General features: G+C 49.7%; 1 protein-coding gene across 1 annotated transcript in view; it reads right to left on the bottom strand.

The window, feature by feature from the left end:
* Positions 1-20,397, bottom strand: part of LOC139273198 (voltage-gated inwardly rectifying potassium channel KCNH2-like) — a 210,144-nt gene that overhangs the window by 3,992 nt on the left and 185,755 nt on the right. The window lies entirely within an intron of this gene.

Raw genomic sequence — 20,397 nt, 5'->3', positions numbered from 1 at the left:
TACCCGAGACTGGGTTACCCGCTACAGTGTACCCGAGTCTGGGTTACCCACTACAGTGTACCCGAGTCTGGGTTACCCACTACAGTGTACCCGAGTCTGGGTTACCCACTACAGTGTACCCGAGTCTGGGTTCCCCGCTACAGTGTACCCGAGACTGGGTTACCCGCTACAGTGTACCCGAGTCTGGGTTCCCCGCTACAGTGTACCCGAGTCTGGGTTACCCACTACAGTGTACCCGAGTCTGGGTTACCCGCTACAGTGTACCCGAGTCTGGGTTACCCACTACAGTGTACCCAAGTCTGGGTTACCCGCTACAGTGTACCCGAGACTGGGTTACCTGGCCACAGTGTACCCAAGTCTGGGTTCCCCGCTACAGTGTACCCGAGTCTGGGTTACCCGCTACAGTGTACCCGAGTCTGGGTTCCCCGCTACAGTGTACCCGAGTCTGGGTTACCCGCTACATTGTACCCGAGTCTGGGTTACCCACTACAGTGTACCCGAGTCTGGGTTACCCACTACAGTGTACCCGAGTCTGGGTTCCCCGCTACAGTGTACCCGAGACTGGGTTACCCGCTACAGTGTACCCGAGTCTGGGTTCCCCACTACAGTGTACCCGAGTCTGGGTTACCTGGCCACAGTGTACCCGAGTCTGGGTTCCCCGCTACAGTGTACCCGAGTCTGGGTTACCCGCTACAGTGTACCCGAGTCTGGGTTACCCGCTACAGTGTACCCGAGACTGGGTTACCTGGACACAGTGTACCCGAGTCTGGGTTCCCCGCTACAGTGTACCCGAGTCTGGGTTACCCGCTACAGTGTACCCGAGACTGGGTTACCCACTACAGTGTACCCGAGTCTGGGTTCCCCGCTACAGTGTATCCGAGTCTGGGTTACCCACTACAGTGTACCCGAGTCTGGGTTACCCGCTACAGTGTACCCGAGTCTGGGTTACCCGCTACAGTGTACCCGAGTCTGGGTTCCCCGCTACAGTGTATCCGAGTCTGGGTTACCCACTACAGTGTACCCGAGTCTGGGTTACCCGCGACAGTGTACCCGAGTCTGGGTCCCCGCTACAGTGTACCCGAGACTGGGTTACCCGCTACAGTGTACCCGAGTCTGGGTTACCCACTACAGTGTACCCGAGTCTGGGTTACCCACTACAGTGTACCCGAGTCTGGGTTACCCACTACAGTGTACCCGAGTCTGGGTTCCCCGCTACAGTGTACCCGAGACTGGGTTACCCGCTACAGTGTACCCGAGTCTGGGTTCCCCGCTACAGTGTACCCGAGTCTGGGTTACCCACTACAGTGTACCCGAGTCTGGGTTACCCGCTACAGTGTACCCGAGTCTGGGTTACCCACTACAGTGTACCCAAGTCTGGGTTACCCGCTACAGTGTACCCGAGACTGGGTTACCTGGCCACAGTGTACCCAAGTCTGGGTTCCCCGCTACAGTGTACCCGAGTCTGGGTTACCCGCTACAGTGTACCCGAGTCTGGGTTCCCCGCTACAGTGTACCCGAGTCTGGGTTACCCGCTACATTGTACCCGAGTCTGGGTTACCCACTACAGTGTACCCGAGTCTGGGTTACCCACTACAGTGTACCCGAGTCTGGGTTCCCCGCTACAGTGTACCCGAGACTGGGTTACCCGCTACAGTGTACCCGAGTCTGGGTTCCCCACTACAGTGTACCCGAGTCTGGGTTACCTGGCCACAGTGTACCCGAGTCTGGGTTCCCCGCTACAGTGTACCCGAGTCTGGGTTACCCGCTACAGTGTACCCGAGTCTGGGTTACCCGCTACAGTGTACCCGAGACTGGGTTACCTGGACACAGTGTACCCGAGTCTGGGTTCCCCGCTACAGTGTACCCGAGTCTGGGTTACCCGCTACAGTGTACCCGAGACTGGGTTACCCACTACAGTGTACCCGAGTCTGGGTTCCCCGCTACAGTGTATCCGAGTCTGGGTTACCCACTACAGTGTACCCGAGTCTGGGTTACCCGCTACAGTGTACCCGAGTCTGGGTTACCCGCTACAGTGTACCCGAGTCTGGGTTCCCCGCTACAGTGTATCCGAGTCTGGGTTACCCACTACAGTGTACCCGAGTCTGGGTTACCCGCGACAGTGTACCCGAGTCTGGGTTACCCACTACAGTGTACCCGAGTCTGGGTTCCCCGCTACAGTGTACCCGAGACTGGGTTACCCGCTACAGTGTACCCGAGTCTGGGTTCCCCGCTACAGTGTACCCGAGTCTGGGTTACCCACTACAGTGTACCCGAGTCTGGGTTACCCGCTACAGTGTACCCGAGTCTGGGTTACCCACTACAGTGTACCCGAGACTGGGTTACCTGGCCACAGTGTACTCGAGACTGGGTTACCCGCTACAGTGTACCCGAGTCTGGGTTACCCACTACAGTGTACTCGAGACTGGGTTACCTGGCCACAGTGTACCCGAGACTGGGTTACCTGGCCACAGTGAACCCGAGTCTGGTTTACCCGCTACAGTGTACTCGAGACTGGGTTACATGGCCACAGTGTACCCGAGACTGGGTTACCTGGCCACAGTGTACCCGAGTCTGGGTTACCCACTACAGTGTACTCGAGACTGGGTTACCTGGCCACAGTGTACCCGAGACTGGGTTACCTGGCCACAGTGTACCCGAGTCTGGGTTACCCGCTACAGTGTACTCGAGACTGGGTTACCTGGCCACAGTGTACCCGAGACTGGGTTACCCGCTACAGTGTACCCGAGTCTGGGTTCCCCGCTGCAGTGTACCCGAGTCTGGGTTACCCACTACAGTGTACCCGAGTCTGGGTTACCCGCTATAGTGTATCCGAGTCTGGGTTACCCACTACAGTGTACCCGAGTCTGGGTTACCCGCTATATTGTATCCGAGTCTGGGTTCCCCGCTACAGTGTACCCGAGACTGGGTTACCCGCTACAGTGTACCCGAGTCTGGGTTACCCACTACAGTGTACCCGAGTCTGGGTTACCCGCTACAGTGTACCCGAGTCTGGGTTACCCACTACAGTGTACCCGAGTCTGGGTTCCCCGCTACAGTGTACCCGAGACTGGGTTACCCGCTACAGTGTACCCGAGTCTGGGTTCCCCGCTACAGTGTACCCGAGTCTGGGTTACCCGCTACAGTGTACCCGAGTCTGGGTTCCCCGCTACAGTGTACCCGAGTCTGGGTTACCCACTACAGTGTACCCGAGTCTGGGTTACCCGCTACAGTGTACCCGAGACTGGGTTACCTGGCCACAGTGTACCTGAGTCTGGGTTCCCCGCTACAGTGTACCCGAGTCTGGGTTACCCGCTACAGTGTACCCGAGACTGGGTTACCCGCTACAGTGTACCCGAGTCTGGGTTACCCACTACAGTGTACCCGAGTCTGGGTTACCCGCTATAGTGTATCCGAGTCTGGGTTACCCACTACAGTGTACCCGAGTCTGGGTTCCCCGCTACAGTGTACCCGAGACTGGGTTACCCGCTACAGTGTACCCGAGTCTGGGTTACCCACTACAGTGTACCCGAGTCTGGGTTACCCGCTACAGTGTACCCGAGTCTGGGTTACCCACTACAGTGTACCCGAGTCTGGGTTCCCCGCTACAGTGTACCCGAGACTGGGTTACCCGCTACAGTGTACCCGAGTCTGGGTTCCCCGCTACAGTGTACCCGAGTCTGGGTTACCCACTACAGTGTACCCGAGACTGGGTTACCCGCTACAGTGTACCCGAGTCTGGGTTCCCCGCTACAGTGTACCCGAGTCTGGGTTACCCACTACAGTGTACCCGAGTCTGGGTTACCCGCTACAGTGTACCCGAGACTGGGTTACCTGGCCACAGTGTACCCGAGTCTGGGTTCCCCGCTACAGTGTACCCGAGTCTGGGTTACCCGCTACAGTGTACCCGAGACTGGGTTACCCGCTACAGTGTACCCGAGTCTGGGTTCCCCGCTACAGTGTACCCGAGTCTGGGTTACCCACTACAGTGTACCCGAGTCTGGGTTACCCGCTACAGTGTACCCGAGTCTGGGTTCCCCGCTACAGTGTATCCGAGTCTGGGTTACCCACTACAGTGTACCCGAGTCTGGGTTACCCGCTACAGTGTACCCGAGTCTGGGTTACCCACTACAGTGTACCCGAGTCTGGGTTCCCCGCTACAGTGTACCCGAGGCTGGGTTACCCGCTACAGTGTACCCGAGTCTGGGTTCCCCGCTACAGTGTACCCGAGTCTGGGTTACCCACTACAGTGTACCCGAGTCTGGGTTACCCGCTACAGTGTACCCGAGTCTGGGTTACCCACTACAGTGTACCCGAGTCTGGGTTGCCCACTACAGTGTACCCAAGACTGGGTTACCTGGCCACAGTGTACTCGAGACTGGGTTACCCGCTACAGTGTACCCGAGTCTGGGTTACCCACTACAGTGTACACGAGACTGGGTTACCTGGCCACAGTGTACCCGAGACTGGGTTTACCTGGCCACAGTGAACCCGAGTCTGGGTTACCCGCTACAGTGTACACGAGACTGGGTTACCTGGCCACAGTGTACCCGAGACTGGGTTACCTGGCCACAGTGTACCCGAGTCTGGGTTACCCACTACAGTGTACTCGAGACTGGGTTACCTGGCCACAGTGTACCCGAGACTGGGTTACCTGGCCACAGTGTACCCGAGTCTGGGTTACCCGCTACAGTGTACTCAAGACTGGGTTACCTGGCCACAGTGTACCCGAGACTGGGTTACCTGGCCACAGTGTACCCGAGTCTGGGTTACCCACTATAGTGTACTCGAGACTGGGTTACCTGGCCACAGTGTACCCGAGACTGGGTTTCCTGGCCACAGTGTACCCGAGTCTGGGTTACCTGGCCACAGTGTACCCGAGTCTGGGTTACCCGCTACAGTGTACCCGAGTCTGGGTTCCCCGCTGCAGTGTACCCGAGTCTGGGTTACCCACTACAGTGTACCCGAGTCTGGGTTACCCGCTATAGTGTATCCGAGTCTGGGTTACCCACTACAGTGTACCCGAGTCTGGGTTCCCCGCTACAGTGTACCCGAGACTGGGTTACCCGCTACAGTGTACCCGAGTCTGGGTTACCCACTACAGTGTACCCGAGTCTGGGTTACCCACTACAGTGTACCCGAGTCTGGGTTACCCGCTACAGTGTACCCGAGTCTGGGTTACCCACTACAGTGTACCCGAGTCTGGGTTCCCCGCTACAGTGTACCCGAGACTGGGTTACCCGCTACAGTGTACCCGAGTCTGGTTTCCCCGCTACAGTGTACCCGAGTCTGGGTTACCCACTACAGTGTACCCGAGACTGGGTTACCCGCTACAGTGTACCCGAGTCTGGGTTCCCCGCTACAGTGTACCCGAGTCTGGGTTACCCACTACAGTGTACCCGAGTCTGGGTTACCCGCTACAGTGTACCCGAGACTGGGTTACCTGGCCACAGTGTACCCGAGTCTGGGTTCCCCGCTACAGTGTACCCGAGTCTGGGTTACCCGCTACAGTGTACCCGAGACTGGGTTACCCGCTACAGTGTACCCGAGTCTGGGTTCCCCGCTACAGTGTACCCGAGTCTGGGTTACCCACTACAGTGTACCCGAGTCTGGGTTACCCGCTACAGTGTACCCGAGTCTGGGTTCCCCGCTACAGTGTATCCGAGTCTGGGTTACCCACTACAGTGTACCCGAGTCTGGGTTACCCGCTACAGTGTACCCGAGTCTGGGTTACCCACTACAGTGTACCCGAGTCTGGGTTCCCCGCTACAGTGTACCCGAGGCTGGGTTACCCGCTACAGTGTACCCGAGTCTGGGTTCCCCGCTACAGTGTACCCGAGTCTGGGTTACCCACTACAGTGTACCCGAGTCTGGGTTACCCGCTACAGTGTACCCGAGTCTGGGTTACCCACTACAGTGTACCCGAGTCTGGGTTACCCACTACAGTGTACCCGAGACTGGGTTACCTGGCCACAGTGTACTCGAGACTGGGTTACCCGCTACAGTGTACCCGAGTCTGGGTTACCCACTACAGTGTACTCGAGACTGGGTTACCTGGCCACAGTGTACCCGAGACTGGGTTACCTGGCCACAGTGAACCCGAGTCTGGGTTACCCGCTACAGTGTACACGAGACTGGGTTACCTGGCCACAGTGTACCCGAGACTGGGTTACCTGGCCACAGTGTACCCGAGTCTGGGTTACCCACTACAGTGTACTCGAGACTGGGTTACCTGGCCACAGTGTACCCGAGACTGGGTTACCTGGCCACAGTGTACCCGAGTCTGGGTTACCCGCTACAGTGTACTCGAGACTGGGTTACCTGGCCACAGTGTACCCGAGACTGGGTTACCTGGCCACAGTGTACCCGAGTCTGGGTTACCCACTATAGTGTACTCGAGACTGGGTTACCTGGCCACAGTGTACCCGAGACTGGGTTTCCTGGCCACAGTGTACCCGAGTCTGGGTTACCTGGCCACAGTGTACCCGAGTCTGGGTTACCCGCTACAGTGTACCCGAGTCTGGGTTCCCCGCTGCAGTGTACCCGAGTCTGGGTTACCCACTACAGTGTACCCGAGTCTGGGTTACCCGCTATAGTGTATCCGAGTCTGGGTTACCCACTACAGTGTACCCGAGTCTGGGTTCCCCGCTACAGTGTACCCGAGACTGGGTTACCCGCTACAGTGTACTCGAGACTGGGTTACCTGGCCACAGTGTACCCGAGACTGGGTTACCTGGCCACAGTGTACCCGAGTCTGGGTTACCCACTACAGTGTACTCGAGACTGGGTTACCTGGCCACAGTGTACCCGAGACTGGGTTACCTGGCCACAGTGTACCCGAGTCTGGGTTACCCGCTACAGTGTACTCGAGACTGGGTTACCTGGCCACAGTGTACCCGAGACTGGGTTACCTGGCCACAGTGTACCCGAGTCTGGGTTACCCACTATAGTGTACTCGAGACTGGGTTACCTGGCCACAGTGTACCCGAGACTGGGTTTCCTGGCCACAGTGTACCCGAGTCTGGGTTACCTGGCCACAGTGTACCCGAGTCTGGGTTACCCACTACAGTGTACTCGAGACTGGGTTACCTGGCCACAGTGTACCCGAGACTGGGTTACCTGGCTAAGACAGCCCTAAGTGGAGGAAGTGCATCCAGGAGGGCGCTGAGCACCTCGAGTCTCATCGCCGAGAGCATGCAGAAATCAAGCGCAGGCAGCGGAAGGAGCGTGCAGCAAACCAGTCCCACCCTCCCCTTCCCTCAACCACTGTCTGTCCCACCTGTGACAGAGACTGTAATTCCCATATTGGACTGTTCAGCCACCTGAGAACTCACTTTTAGAGTGGAAGAAAGTCTATCTCGATTTCGAGGGACCGCCGATGATGATGATGATATTTAAGCTTCGGGCGCTGGTTTGACATCCAACCTTTGCACCCTCCAACTGAATTTGAAATTGAACTATGTTATGGTCACTCATTCCTAGAGGATCTTTTACTATGAGATCGTTTATTAATCCTGTCTCATTACACAGTACCAGATCTGCACTTGGGCAGGACTGGAACTGATGTCCTAGGGGTAACATTTGCGAATGCAGTTCGGGAGTGTTTAAACTAATATGGCAGGGGGATGGGAACCTATGCAGCGAGACAGGGCGAAGTAATATGGAGTCAGAAACAGATGGTAGAAAGGTAAAAAGCAATAGTGGAAGGCCGAGTAAACAAAGGCAAGAAACAAAAAGGGCCACACTACATCATAATTCTAAAAGGACAAAGAGTGTTAAAAAAACAATTCTGAAGGCTTTGTGTCTTAATGCAAGGAGTGTCTGTAATAAGGTGGATGAATTAACTGTGCAAATAGATGTTAACAGATATGATGTGATTGGGATTACAGAGACGTGGCTCCAGGATGATCAGGGCTGGGAACTCAACATCCAGGGGTATTCAACATTCAGGAAGGATAGAATAAAAGGAAAAGGAGGTGGGGTAGCATTGCTGGTTAAAGAGGAGATTAATGCAATAGTTAGGAAGGACATTAGCTTGGATAATGTGGAATCTATATGGGTAGAGCTGCAGAACACCAAAGGGCAAAAAACGTTAGTGGGAGTTGTGTACAGACCTCCAAACAGTAGTCGTGATGTTGGGGAGGGCATCAAACAGGAAATTAGGGGTGCATGCAATAAAGGTGCAGCAGTTATAATGGGTGACTTTAATATGCACATAGATTGGGCTAACCAAACTGGAAGCAATACGGTGGAGGAGGATTTCCTGGAGTGCATAAGGGATGGTTTTCTAGACCAATATGTCGAGAGGTGCGTCGCTGAGGTGTGAGTCCAGGGTCGGCGAGAGGCCTATAAAGGCCACGAGTTCAGCAGTCGGAGGTGCGTGGAGAGGCGGGGCTTGTGCAACTGCAGAGAGAAGGCAAAAAAGAAGTAGAAAGAAACAGAAAGGTGACGTCACAGCCAAGGGGGTAAGTGATTGGCTGGTGATTGGTGAGTAGTTTTTCTTTTTTCTCTTTTATAACAGTGAGTAAACTTTAGCATTGTTGTTGCCAATTTAACTGTATCTAAGGAATAAATCATGGCAGGAGAGCTCGGTCACCTGATATGCTCCTCCTGTACCATGTGGGAACTCAGGGACGTCTCCGGTGTCCCTGACGACTACGTGTGCGGGAAGTGTATCCGTCTCCAGCTCCTGACGGTCCGCGTTGCGGAATTGGAGCTGAGGGTGGATTCACTCTGGAGCATCCACGATGCTGAGAATGACGTGAATAGCATGTGTAGCGAGTTGGTCTTACCGCAGGTAAAGGGTCCACAGCCAGCTAGGGAATGGAAGGCCAGCAAGGAAAGTAGTGCAGGGGTCCCCCGCGGTCATCCCCCTGCAAAACAGATACACTGCTTTGGGTACTGTTGAGGGGGATGACTCATCAGGGGAGGGCGGCAGCAGCCAAGTTCATGGCACCGTGGCTGGCTCTGCTGCACAGGAGGGCAGGAAAAGAGTGGGAGAGCGATAGTGATCGGGGATTCAATTGTAAGGGGAATAGATAGGCGTTTCTGCGGCCGCAACCGAGACTCCAGGATGGTATATTGCCTCCCTGGTGCAAGGGTCAAGGATGTCTCGGAGTGGGTGCAGGGCATTCTGAAAAGGGAGGGTGAACAGCCAGTTGTCGTGGTGCACATTGGTACCAACGATATCGGCAAAAAAAGGGATGAGGTCCTACTAGACGAATTTCAGGAGATAGGAGCTAAATTAAAACGTACGACATCAAAAGGACTAATCACGGGATTGCTACCAGTGCCACATGCTAGTCAGAGTAGGAATCGCAGGATAGCTCAGATGAATATGTGGCTTGAGCAGTGGTGCAGAAGGGAGGGATTCAAATTCCTGGGGCATTGGAACCGGTTCTGGGGGAGGTGGGACCAGTACAAACCGGACGGTCTGCACCTGGGCAGGACCAGAACCAATGTCCTAGGGGGAGTGTTTGCTAGTGCTGTTGGGGAGGGGTTAAACTAATATGGCAGGGGGATGGGAACCAATGCAGGGAGACAGAGGGAAACAAAATGGAGACAAAAGCAAAAGGCAGAAAGAAGATGAGTAAAAGTGGAGGGCAGAGAAACCCAAGGGCCACTGTACAGCAAAATTCTAAAATGTCAAAGTGTAATAAAAAGGCAAGCCTGAAACCTCAGTGCCTCAATGCGAGGAGTGTTCGGAACCCAGGTGAGGGCTCTGAGCTAGTTAGAGTGGGTGAGACCTCAGATGAACAGGACCCCAAGAAAGAAGGCAAAAGGCAGGAGGCAACAGAGCAGAGTAGCACTGGGGTAAGTGTAAACCACAAGGTGATAGGAAGGGACAATATGTATGAATATAAAGGGGCTGCAGGAGGGGTCAAAACTAAAAATCATGGTTTAAAAACTAGTATTAAAACACTCGACCTAAACGGACGCAGCATTCGAAATAAAGTAAATGAGTTGACGGCACAAATCATTACAAATGAGTATGATTTGGTGGCCATTACAGAAACATGGTTGCAGGGTGGCCAAGACTGGGAATTAAACATACAGGGGTATCTGACAATTCGGAAAGATAGACAAGAAGGGAAAGGAGGTGGGGTAGCTCTGTTAATAAAGGATGATATCAGGGCAGTTGTGAGAGACGATATTGGCTCTAGTGAAGAAAATGTTGAATCATTGTGGGTGGAGATTAGAGAAAAAGTCACTGGTGGGCGTAGTTTATAGGCCCCCAAATAATAACTTCACGGTGGTGCTGGCAATAATCAAGGGAATAATGGAGGCATGTGAAAAAGGAACGGCAGTAAGCATGGGGGATTTTAACCTACATATCGATTGGTCAAATCAAATCGCACGGGGTAGCCTTGAGGAGGAATTCATAGAATGCATATGGGATTGTTTCTGAGAACAGTATGTTACAGAACCTACAAGGGAGCAAGCTATCTTAGATCTGGTCCTGTGTAATGAGACAGGAAAAATAAACGATCTCCAAGTAAAAGATCCTCTCGGAATGAGTGATCACAGTGTGGTTGAATTTGTAATATAGATTGAGGGTGAAGAAGTAGTGTCTCAAACGAGCGTACTATGCTTAAACAAAGGGGACTACAGTGGGATGAGGGCAGAGTTGGCTAAAGTAGACTGGGAACACAGACTAAATGGTGGCACAATTGAGGAACAGTGGAGGACTTTTAAGGAGCTCTTTCACACTGCTCAACAAATATATATTCCAGTGAAAAAGAAGGGCGGTAAGAGAAGGGATAACCAGCTGTGGATAACCAAGGAAATAAAGGAGAGTATCAAATTAAAAACCAATGTGTTTTAGGTGACCAAGTTTAGTGGGAAACTAGAAGATTGGGAAAATTTTAAACGACAGCAAAGAATGACTAAGAAAGCAATAAAGAAAGGAAAGATAGATTACGAAAGTAAACTTGCGCAAAACATAAAAACAGATAGTAAAAGCTTTTACAGATATATAAAATGGAAAAGAGTGACTAAAGTAAATGTTGGTTCCCTTAGAAGATGAGAAGGGGGATTTAATAATGGGAAATGTGGAAATGGCTGAGACCTTAAACAATTATTTTGCTTCGGTCTTCACAGTGGAAGACACAAAAACCATGCTAAAAATTGCTGGTCACGGGAATGTGGGAAGGGAGGACCTTGAGATAATCGCTATCACTAGGGAGGTAGTGCTGGACAGGCTAATGGGACTCAAGGTAGACAAGTCCCCTGGTCCTGATGAAATGCATCCCAGGGTATTAAAAGTGATGGCGGAAGTTATAGCAAATGCATCCGTTATAATCTACCAAAATTCTCTAAACTCTGGGTAGGTACCAGCGGATTGGAAAGCAGCTAATGTAACGCCTCTGTTTAAAAAAGGGGGCAGACAAAAGGCAGGTAAATATAGGCCGGTTAGTTTAACATCTGTAGTGGGGAAAATTCTTGAAGCTATCATTAAGGAAGAAATAGCGGGACATCTAGATAGGAATAGTGCAATCAAGCAGACGCAGCATGGATTCATGAAGGGGAAATAATGTTTAACTAATTTACTGGAATTCTTTGAGTATATAACGAGCATGGTGGATAGAGGTGTACCGATGGATGTGGTGTTTTTAGATTTCCAAAAGGCATTCGATAAGGTGCCACACAAAAGGTTACTGCAGAAGATAGAGGTACGTGGAGTCAGAGGAAATGTATTAGCATGGATAGAGAATTGGCTGGCTAACAGAAAGCAGAGAGTCGGGATAAATGGGTCCTTTTCGGGTTGGAAATCGGTGGTTAGTGGTGTGCCACAGGGATCGGTACTGGGACCACAACTGTTTACAATATACATAGATGACCTGGAAGAGGGGACAGAGTGCAGTGTAACAAAATTTGCAGATGACACAAAGATTAGTGGGAAAGCGGGTTGTGTAGAGGACACAGAGAGGCTGCAAAGAGATTTAGATAGGTTAAGCGAATGGGCTAAGGTTTGGCAGATGGAATACAATGTCGGAAAATGTGAGGTCATCCACCTTGGGAAAAAAAAACAGGAAAAGGGATTATTATTTGAATGGGGAGAAATTACAACATGCTGAGGTGCAGAGGGACCTGAGGGTTCTTGTGCATGAATCCCAAAAAGTTAGTTTGCAGGTGCAGCAGGTAATCAGGAAGGTGAATGGAATGTTGGCCTTCATTGCGAGAGGGATGGAGTACAAAAGCAGGGAGGTCCTGCTGCAACTGTATAGGGTATTGGTGAGGCCACACCTGGAGTACTGCGTGCAGTTTTGGTCACCTTGGTTAAGGAAGGATATACTAGCTTTGGAGGGGGTACAGAGACGATTCACTAGGCTGATTCCGGAGATGAGAGGATTACCTTATGATGATAGTTTGAGTAGACTGGGTCTTTACTCGTTCAGAAGGATGAGGGGTGATCTTATAGAAACATTTAAAATAATGAAAGGGATAGACAAGATAGAGGCAGAGAGGTTGTTTCCACTGTTCTGGGAGATGAGAATTAGGGGGCACAGCCTCAAAATACGGGGGAGCCAATTTAAAACCGAGTTGAGAAGGAATTTCTTCTCCCAGAGGGTTCTGAATCTGTGGAATTCTCTGCCCAAGGAAGCAGTTGAGGCTAGCTCATTGAATGTATTCAAGTCACAGATAGATAGATTTTTAACCAATAAGGGAATTAAGGGTTACGTGGAGCGGGTGGGTAAGTGGAGCTGAGTCCACGGCCAGATCAGCCATGATCTTGTTGAATGGCGGAGCAGGCTCGAGGGGCTAGATGGCATACTCCTGTTCCTAATTCTTATGTTCTTATGTTCTGATGTAATATGTCGAGGAACCAACTAGGGGGGAGACCATCTTAGACTGGGTGTTGAGAGAGGATTAATTAGCAATCTCGTTGTGCGAGGTCCCTTGGGGAAGAGTGACCATAATATGGTGGAATTCTACATTAGGATGGAGAATGAAACAGTTAATTCAGAGAACATGGTCCAGAACTTAAAGAAGGGTAACTTTGAAGGTCTGAGGCGTGAATTGGCTAGGATAGATTGGTGAATGATACTGAAGGGGTTGACTGTGGATGGGCAATGGCAGACATTTAGAGACCGCATGGATGAATTACAACAATTGTACATTCCTGTCTGGCGTAAAAATAAAAAAGGGAAGGTGGCTCAACCGTGGCTATCAAGGGAAATCAGGGATAGTATTAAAGCCAAGGAAGCGATTACAAATTGGCCAGAAATAGCAGCGAACCCGGGGACTGGGAGAAATTTAGAACTCAGCAGAGGAGGACAAACGGTTTGATTAGGACAGGAAAAATAGAGTATGAGAAGAAGCTTGCAGGGAACATTAAGACGGTCTGCAAAAGTTTCTATAGATATGTAAAGAGAAAAAGGTTAGTAAAGACAAATGTAGGTCCCCTGCAGTCAGAATCAGGGAAAGTCATAACAGGGAACAAAGAAATGGCGGACCAATTGAACAAGTACTTTGGTTCGGTATTCACTAAGGAGGACACAAACAACCTTCCGGATATAAAAGGGGTCAGGAGGTCTGGTAAGAAGAAGGAACTGAGGGAAATCCTTATTCGTCGGGAAATTGTGTTGGGGAAATTGATGGAATTGAAGGCCGATAAATCCCCAGGGCCTGATGGACTGCATCCCAGAGTACTTAAGGAGGTGGCCTTGGAAAAGCAGATGCATTGACAGTCATTTTCCTGCATTCCCATAGACTCTGGATCAGTTCCTATGGAGTGGAGGGTAGCTAATTTAACCTCACTTTTTAAAAAAGGAGGGAGAGAGAAAACAGGGAATTATCGACCGGTCAGCCTGACATCGGTAGTGGGTAAAATGATGGAATCAATTATTAAGGATGTCATAGCAGCGCATTTGGAAAGAGGTGACATGATAGGTCTAAGTCAGCATGGATTTGTGAAAGGGAAATCATGCTTGAAAAATCTTCTGGAATTTTTTTGAGGATGTTTCCAGTAGAGTGGACAAGGGAGAACCAGTTGATGTGGTGTATTTGGACTTTCAGAAGGCTTTCGACAAGGTCCTACACAAGACATTTATGTGCAAAGTTAAAGCACATGGGATTGGGAATAGTGTGCTGACGTGGATTGAGAACTGGTTGGCAGACATGAAGCAAAGAGTAGGAGTAAATGGGTACTTTTCAGAATGGCAGGCAGTGACTAGTGGGGTACCGCAAGGTTCTGTTCTGGGCCCCCAGCTGTTTATATTGTACATTAATGATTTAGACGAGGAGAACTTAAAGAAGGCTAACTTTGAAGGTATGAGGCGTGAATTGGCTGAGATGGATTGGCGAATGATACTTAAGGGGTTGACTGTGGATGGGCAATGGCAGACATTTAGAGACCGCATGGATGAACTACAACAATTGTACATTCCTGTCTGGCATAGAAATAAAAAAGGGAAGGTGGCTCAACCGTGGCTATCAAGGGAAATCAGGGATAGTATTAAAGCCAAGGAAGTGGCATACAAATTGGCCAGAAATAGCAGCGAACCTGGGGACTGGGAGAAATTTAGAACTCAGCAGAGGAGGACAAAGGGTTTGATTAGGGCAGGGAAAATGGAGTATGAGAAGAAGCTTGCAGGGAACATTAAGACGGATTGCAAAAGTTTCTATAGATATGTAAAGAGAAAAAGGTTAGTAAAGACAAATGTAGGTCCCCTGCAGTCAGAATCAGGGGAAGTCATAACGGGGAACAAAGAAATGGCGGACCAATTGAACAAGTACTTTGGTTCGGTATTCACGAAGGAGGACACGAACAACCTTCCGGTTATAAAAGGGGTCGGGGGGTCTAGTAAGGAGGAGGAACTGAGGGAAATCCTTATTAGCCGGGAAATTGTGTTGGGGAAATTGATGGGATTGAAGGCCGATAAATCCCCAGGGCCTGATGGACTGCATCCCAGAGTACTTAAGGAGGTGGCCTTGGGAATAGTGGATGCGTTGACAGTCATTTTCCAACATTCCATTGACTCTGGATCAGTTCCTATGGAGTGGAGGGTAGCCAATGTAACCCCACTTTTTAAAAAAGGAGGGAGAGAGAAAACAGGGAATTATAGACCGGTCAGCCTGACATCGGTAGTGGGTAAAATGATGGAATCAATTATTAAGGATGTCATAGCAGTGCATTTGGAAAGAGGTGACATGATAGGTCCAAGTCAGCATGGATTTGTGAAAGGGAAATCATGCTTGACAAATCTTCTGGAATTTTTTGAGGATGTTTCCAGTAGAGTGGATAAGGGAGAACCAGTTGATGTGGTATATTTGGACTTTCAGAAGGCGTTCGACAAGGTCCCACACAAGAGATTGATGTGCAAAGTTAGAGCACATGGGATTGGGGGTAGTGTACTGACATGGATTGAGAACTGGTTGTCAGACAGGAAGCAAAGAGTAGGAGTAAATGGGTACTTTTCAGAATGGCAGGCAGTGACTAGTGGGGTACCGCAAGGTTCTGTGCTGGGGCCCCAGCTGTTTACACTGTACATTAATGATTTAGATGAGGGGATTAAATGTAGTATCTCCAAATTTGCGGATGACACTAAGTTGGGTGGCAGTGTGAGCTGCGAGGAGAATGCTGTGAGGCTGCAGAGCGACTTGGATAGGTTAGGTGAGTGGGCAAATGCATGGCAGATGAAATATAATGTGGATAAATGTGAGGTTATCCACTTTGGTGGTAAAAACAGAGAGACAGACTATTATCTGAATGGTGACAGATTAGGAAAAGGGGAGGTGCAAAGAGACCTGGGTGTCATGGTACATCAGTCATTGAAGGTTGGCATGCAGGTGCAGCAGGCGGTTAAGAAAGCAAATGGCATGTTGGCCTTCATAGCAAGGGGATTTGAGTACAGGGGCAGGGAGGTGTTGCTACAGTTGTACAGGGCATTGGTGAGGCCACACCTGGAGTATTGTGTACAGTTTTGGTCTCCTAACCTGAGGAAGGACATTCTTGCTATTGAGGGAGTGCAGCGAAGGTTCACCAGACTGATTCCCGGGATGGCGGGACTGACCTATCAAGAAAGACTGGATCAACTGGGCTTGTATTCACTGGAGTTCAGAAGAATGAGAGGGGACCTCATAGAAACATATAAAATTCTGACGGGGTTAGACAGGTTAGATGCAGGAAGAATGTTCCCAATGTTGGGGAAGTCCAGAACCAGGGGTCACAGTCTAAGGATAAGGGGTAAGCCATTTAGGACCGAGATGCGGAGGAACTTCTTCACCCAGAGAGTGGTGAACCTGTGGAATTCTCTACCACAGAAAGTTGTTGAGGCCAATTCACTAAATATATTCAAAAAGGAGTTAGATGAGGTCCTTACTGCTAGGGGGATCAAGGGGTATGGAGAGAAAGCAGGAATGGGGTACTGAAGTTGAATGTTCAGCCATGAACTCATTGAATGGCGGTGCAGACTAGAAGGGCCGAATGGCCTACTCCTGCACCTATTTTCTATGTTTCTATGTTTCTATGATTAATTGTAGTATATCCAAATTTGCGGATAACACTAAGTTGGTTGGCAGCGTGAGCTGCGAGGAGGATGCTATGAGGCTGCAGAGTGACTTGAATAGGTTAGGTGAGTGGGCAAATGCTTGGCAGATAAAGTTTAATGTGGATAAATGTGAGGTTATCCACTTTGGTGGTAAAAACAGAGAGACAGACTATTATCTGAATGATGACAGATTAGGAAAAGGGGAGGTGCAACGAGACCTGGGTGTCATGGTACATCAGTCATTGAAGGTTGGCATGCAGGTACAGCAGGCGGTTAAGAAAGCAAATGGCATGTTGGCCTTCATCGCGAGGGGATTTGAGTACAGGGGCAGGGAGGTGTTACTACAGTTGTACAGGCCTTGGTGAGACCACACCTGGGGTATTGTGTCCAGTTTTGGTCTCCTAACTTGAGGAAGGACATTCTTCCTATTGAGTGAGTGCAGCGAAGGTTCACCAGACTGATTCCCGGGATGGCGGGACTGACATATCAAGAAAGACTGGATCAACTGGGCTTGTATTCACTGGAGTTCAGAAGAATGAGAGGGGATCTCATAGAAACGTTTAAAATTCTGGCGGGTGCAGACAATTTAGATGCAGGAAGAATGTTCCCAATGTTGGGGAAGTCCAGAACCAGGGGTCATAGTCTAAGGATAAGGGGTAAGTCATTTAGGACCGAGATGAGGAGAAACTTCTTCACCCAGAGAGTGGTGAACCTGTGGAATTCTCTACCACAGAAAGTAGTTGAGGCCAATTCATTAAATATATTCAAAAAGCAGTTAGATGAAGTCCTTACTACTAGGGGGATCAAGGGGTATGGAGAGAAAGCAGGAATGGGTTACTGAAGTTGCATGTTCAGCCATGAACTCATTGAATGGTGGTGCAGGCTCGAAGGGCCGAATGGCCTGCTCCTGCACCTATTTTCTATGTTTCTATCTAAGATAGCCTGCTTCCTCGTTGGTTCCGCAACGCAGTGTCTAAGGAAATTATCCCGGATACACTCTATGAACTCCTCCTCAAGGCTACCCTGGCTAATTTGCTTTGTCCAAAACTGTTATATAGGTAAACCTGTAAATACGTTGTTTAACCACCAGAGGGCTCATCTCCTAGAGTCCCAAGGAATCCCACAATCCTTTGAGAGCACCTGTACTTAAGGAGGCCTCACAGGTTGGCGCGGCACTCTGGAGACCTGCAATAAAAGACTAAGATGCAAGGGTCAAGGATGTCTCGGAGCGGGTGCAGGACATTCTGAAATGGGAGGGAGAACAGCCAGTTGTCGTGGTGCACATTGGTACCAACGACATAGGTAATAAAAGGGATGAGGTCCTACGAAATGAATTTAAGGAGCTAGGAGCTAAATTAAAAAGTAGGACCTCAAAATTGGTAATCTCGGGATTGCTACCAGTGCCACGTGCGAGTCAGAGTAGGAATCGCAGGATAGCACAGATGAATACGTGGCTTGAGCAGTGGTGCAGCAGGGAGGGATTCAAATTCCTGGGGCATTGGAACCGGTTCTGGGGGAGGTGGGACCAGTACAAACCAGAGGGTCTGCACCTGGGCAGGACCAGAACCAATGTCCTAGGGGGAGTGTTTACTAGTGCTGTTGGGGAGGAGTTAAACTAATATGGCAGGGGGATGGGAACCAATGCAGGGAGACAGAGGGAGACAAAAAGGAGGCAAAAGCAAAAGACAGAAAGGAGATGAGGAAAAGTGGAGGGCAGAGAAACCCAAGGCAAAGAAGAAAAAGGGCCACTTTACAGCAAAATTCTAAAAGGACAAAGGGTGTTAAAAAAACAAGCCTGAAGGCTTTGTGTCTTAATGCAAGGAGTATCCGCAATAAGGTGGATGAATTAACTGTGTAAATAGATGTTAACAAATATGATGTGATTGGGATTACGGAGACCTGGCTCCAGGATGATCAGGGCTGGGAACTCAACATCCAGGGGTATTCAACATTCATGAAGGATAGAATAAAAGGAAAAGGAGGTGGGGTAGCATTGCTGGTTAAAGAGGAGATTAATGCAATAGTTAGGAAAGACATTAGCTTGGATGATGTGGAATCTATATGGGTAGAGCTGCAGAACATCAAAGGGCAAAAAACGTTAGTGGGAGTTGTGTACAGACCTCCAAACAGTAGTAGTGATGTTGGGGAGGGCATCAAACAGGAAATTAGGGGTGCGTGCAATTAAGGTGCAGCAGTTAAAATGGGTGACTTTAATATGCACATAGATTGGGCGAGCCAAACTGGAAGCAATACGTTGGAGGAGGATTTCCTGGAGTGCATAAGGGATGGTTTTCTAAACCAATATGTCAAGGAATCAACTAGGGGGGAGGCCATCTTAGACTGGGTGTTGTGTAATGAGAGAGGATTAATTAGCAATCTCGTTGTGCGAGGCCCCTTGGGGAAGAGTGACCATAATATGGTGGAATTCTGCATTAGGATGGAGAATGAAACAGTTAATTCAGAGACCATGGTCCAGAACTTAAAGAAGGGTAACTTTGAAGGTATGAGGCGTGAATTGGCTAGGATAGATTGGCGAATGATACTTAGGGGGTTGACTGTGGATGGGCAATGGCAGACATTTAGAGACCGCATGGATGAATGACAACAATTGTACATTCCTGTCTGGCGTAAAAATAAAAAAGGGAAGGTGGCTCAACCGTGGTTATCAAGGGAAATCAGGGATAGTATTAAAGCCAAGGAAGTGGCATACAAATTGGCCAGAAATAGCAGCGAACCCGGGGACTGGGAGAAATTTAGAACTCAGCAGAGGAGGACAAAGGGTTTGATTAGGGCAGGGAAAATGGAGTACGAGAAGAAGCTTGCAGGGAACATTAAGGCGGATTGCAAAAGTTTCTATAGGTATGTAAAGAGAAAAAGGTTAGTAAAGACAAACGTAGGTCCCCTGCAGTCAGAATCAGGGGAAGTCATAACGGGGAACAAAGAAATGGCAGACCAATTGAACAAGTACTTTGGTTCGGTATTCACTAAGGAGGACACAAACAACCTTCCAGATATAAAAGGGGTCAGAGGGTCTAGTAAGGAGGAGGAACTGAGGGAAATCTTTATTAGTCGGGAAATTGTGTTGGGGAAATTGATGGGATTGAAGGCCGATAAATCCCCAGGGCCTGATGGACTGCATCCCAGAGTACTTAAGGAGGTGGCCTTGGAAATAGCGGATGCATTGACAGTCATTTTCCAACATTCCATTGACTCTGGTTCAGTTCCTATCGAGTGGAGGGTAGCCAATGTAACCCCACTTTTTAAAAAAGGAGGGAGAGAGAAAACGGAATTATAGACCGGTCAGCCTGACCTCAGTAGTGGGTAAAATTATGGAATCAATTATTAAGGATGTCATAGCAGCGCATTTGGAAAATAGTGACATGATAGGTCCAAGTCAGTATGGATTTGTGAAAGGGAAATCATGCTTGACAAATCTTCTGGAATTTTTTGAGGATGTTTCCAGTAAAGTGGACAAAGGAGAACCAGTTGATGTGGTATATTTGGACTTACAGAAGGCTTTCGACAAGGTCCCACACAAGAGATTGATGTGCAAAGTTAAAGCACATGAGATTGGGGGTAGTGTGCTGACGTGGATTGAGAACTGGTTGGCAGACAGGAAGCAAAGAGTAGGAGTAAACGGGTACTTTTCAGAATGGCAGGCAGTGACTAGTGGGGTACCGCAAGGTTCTGTGCTGGGGCCCCAGCTGTTTACATTGTACATTAATGATTTAGACGAGGGGATTAAATGTAGTATCTCCAAATTTGTGGATGACACTAAGTTGGGTGGCAGTGTGAGCTGCGAGGAGGATGCTATGAGGCTGCAGAGTGACTTGGATAGGTTAGGTGAGTGGGCAAATGCATGGCAGATGAAGTATAATGTGGATAAATGAGAGGTTATCCACTTTGG

The sequence above is a fragment of the Pristiophorus japonicus genome, chromosome 1 (assembly GCF_044704955.1).
Source record: "Pristiophorus japonicus isolate sPriJap1 chromosome 1, sPriJap1.hap1, whole genome shotgun sequence".
Taxonomy (NCBI): Eukaryota; Metazoa; Chordata; class Chondrichthyes; family Pristiophoridae; genus Pristiophorus; species Pristiophorus japonicus.
Note: the sequence above shows the minus strand (reverse complement) of the source record. Positions and strands in the feature narration are given on the sequence as shown.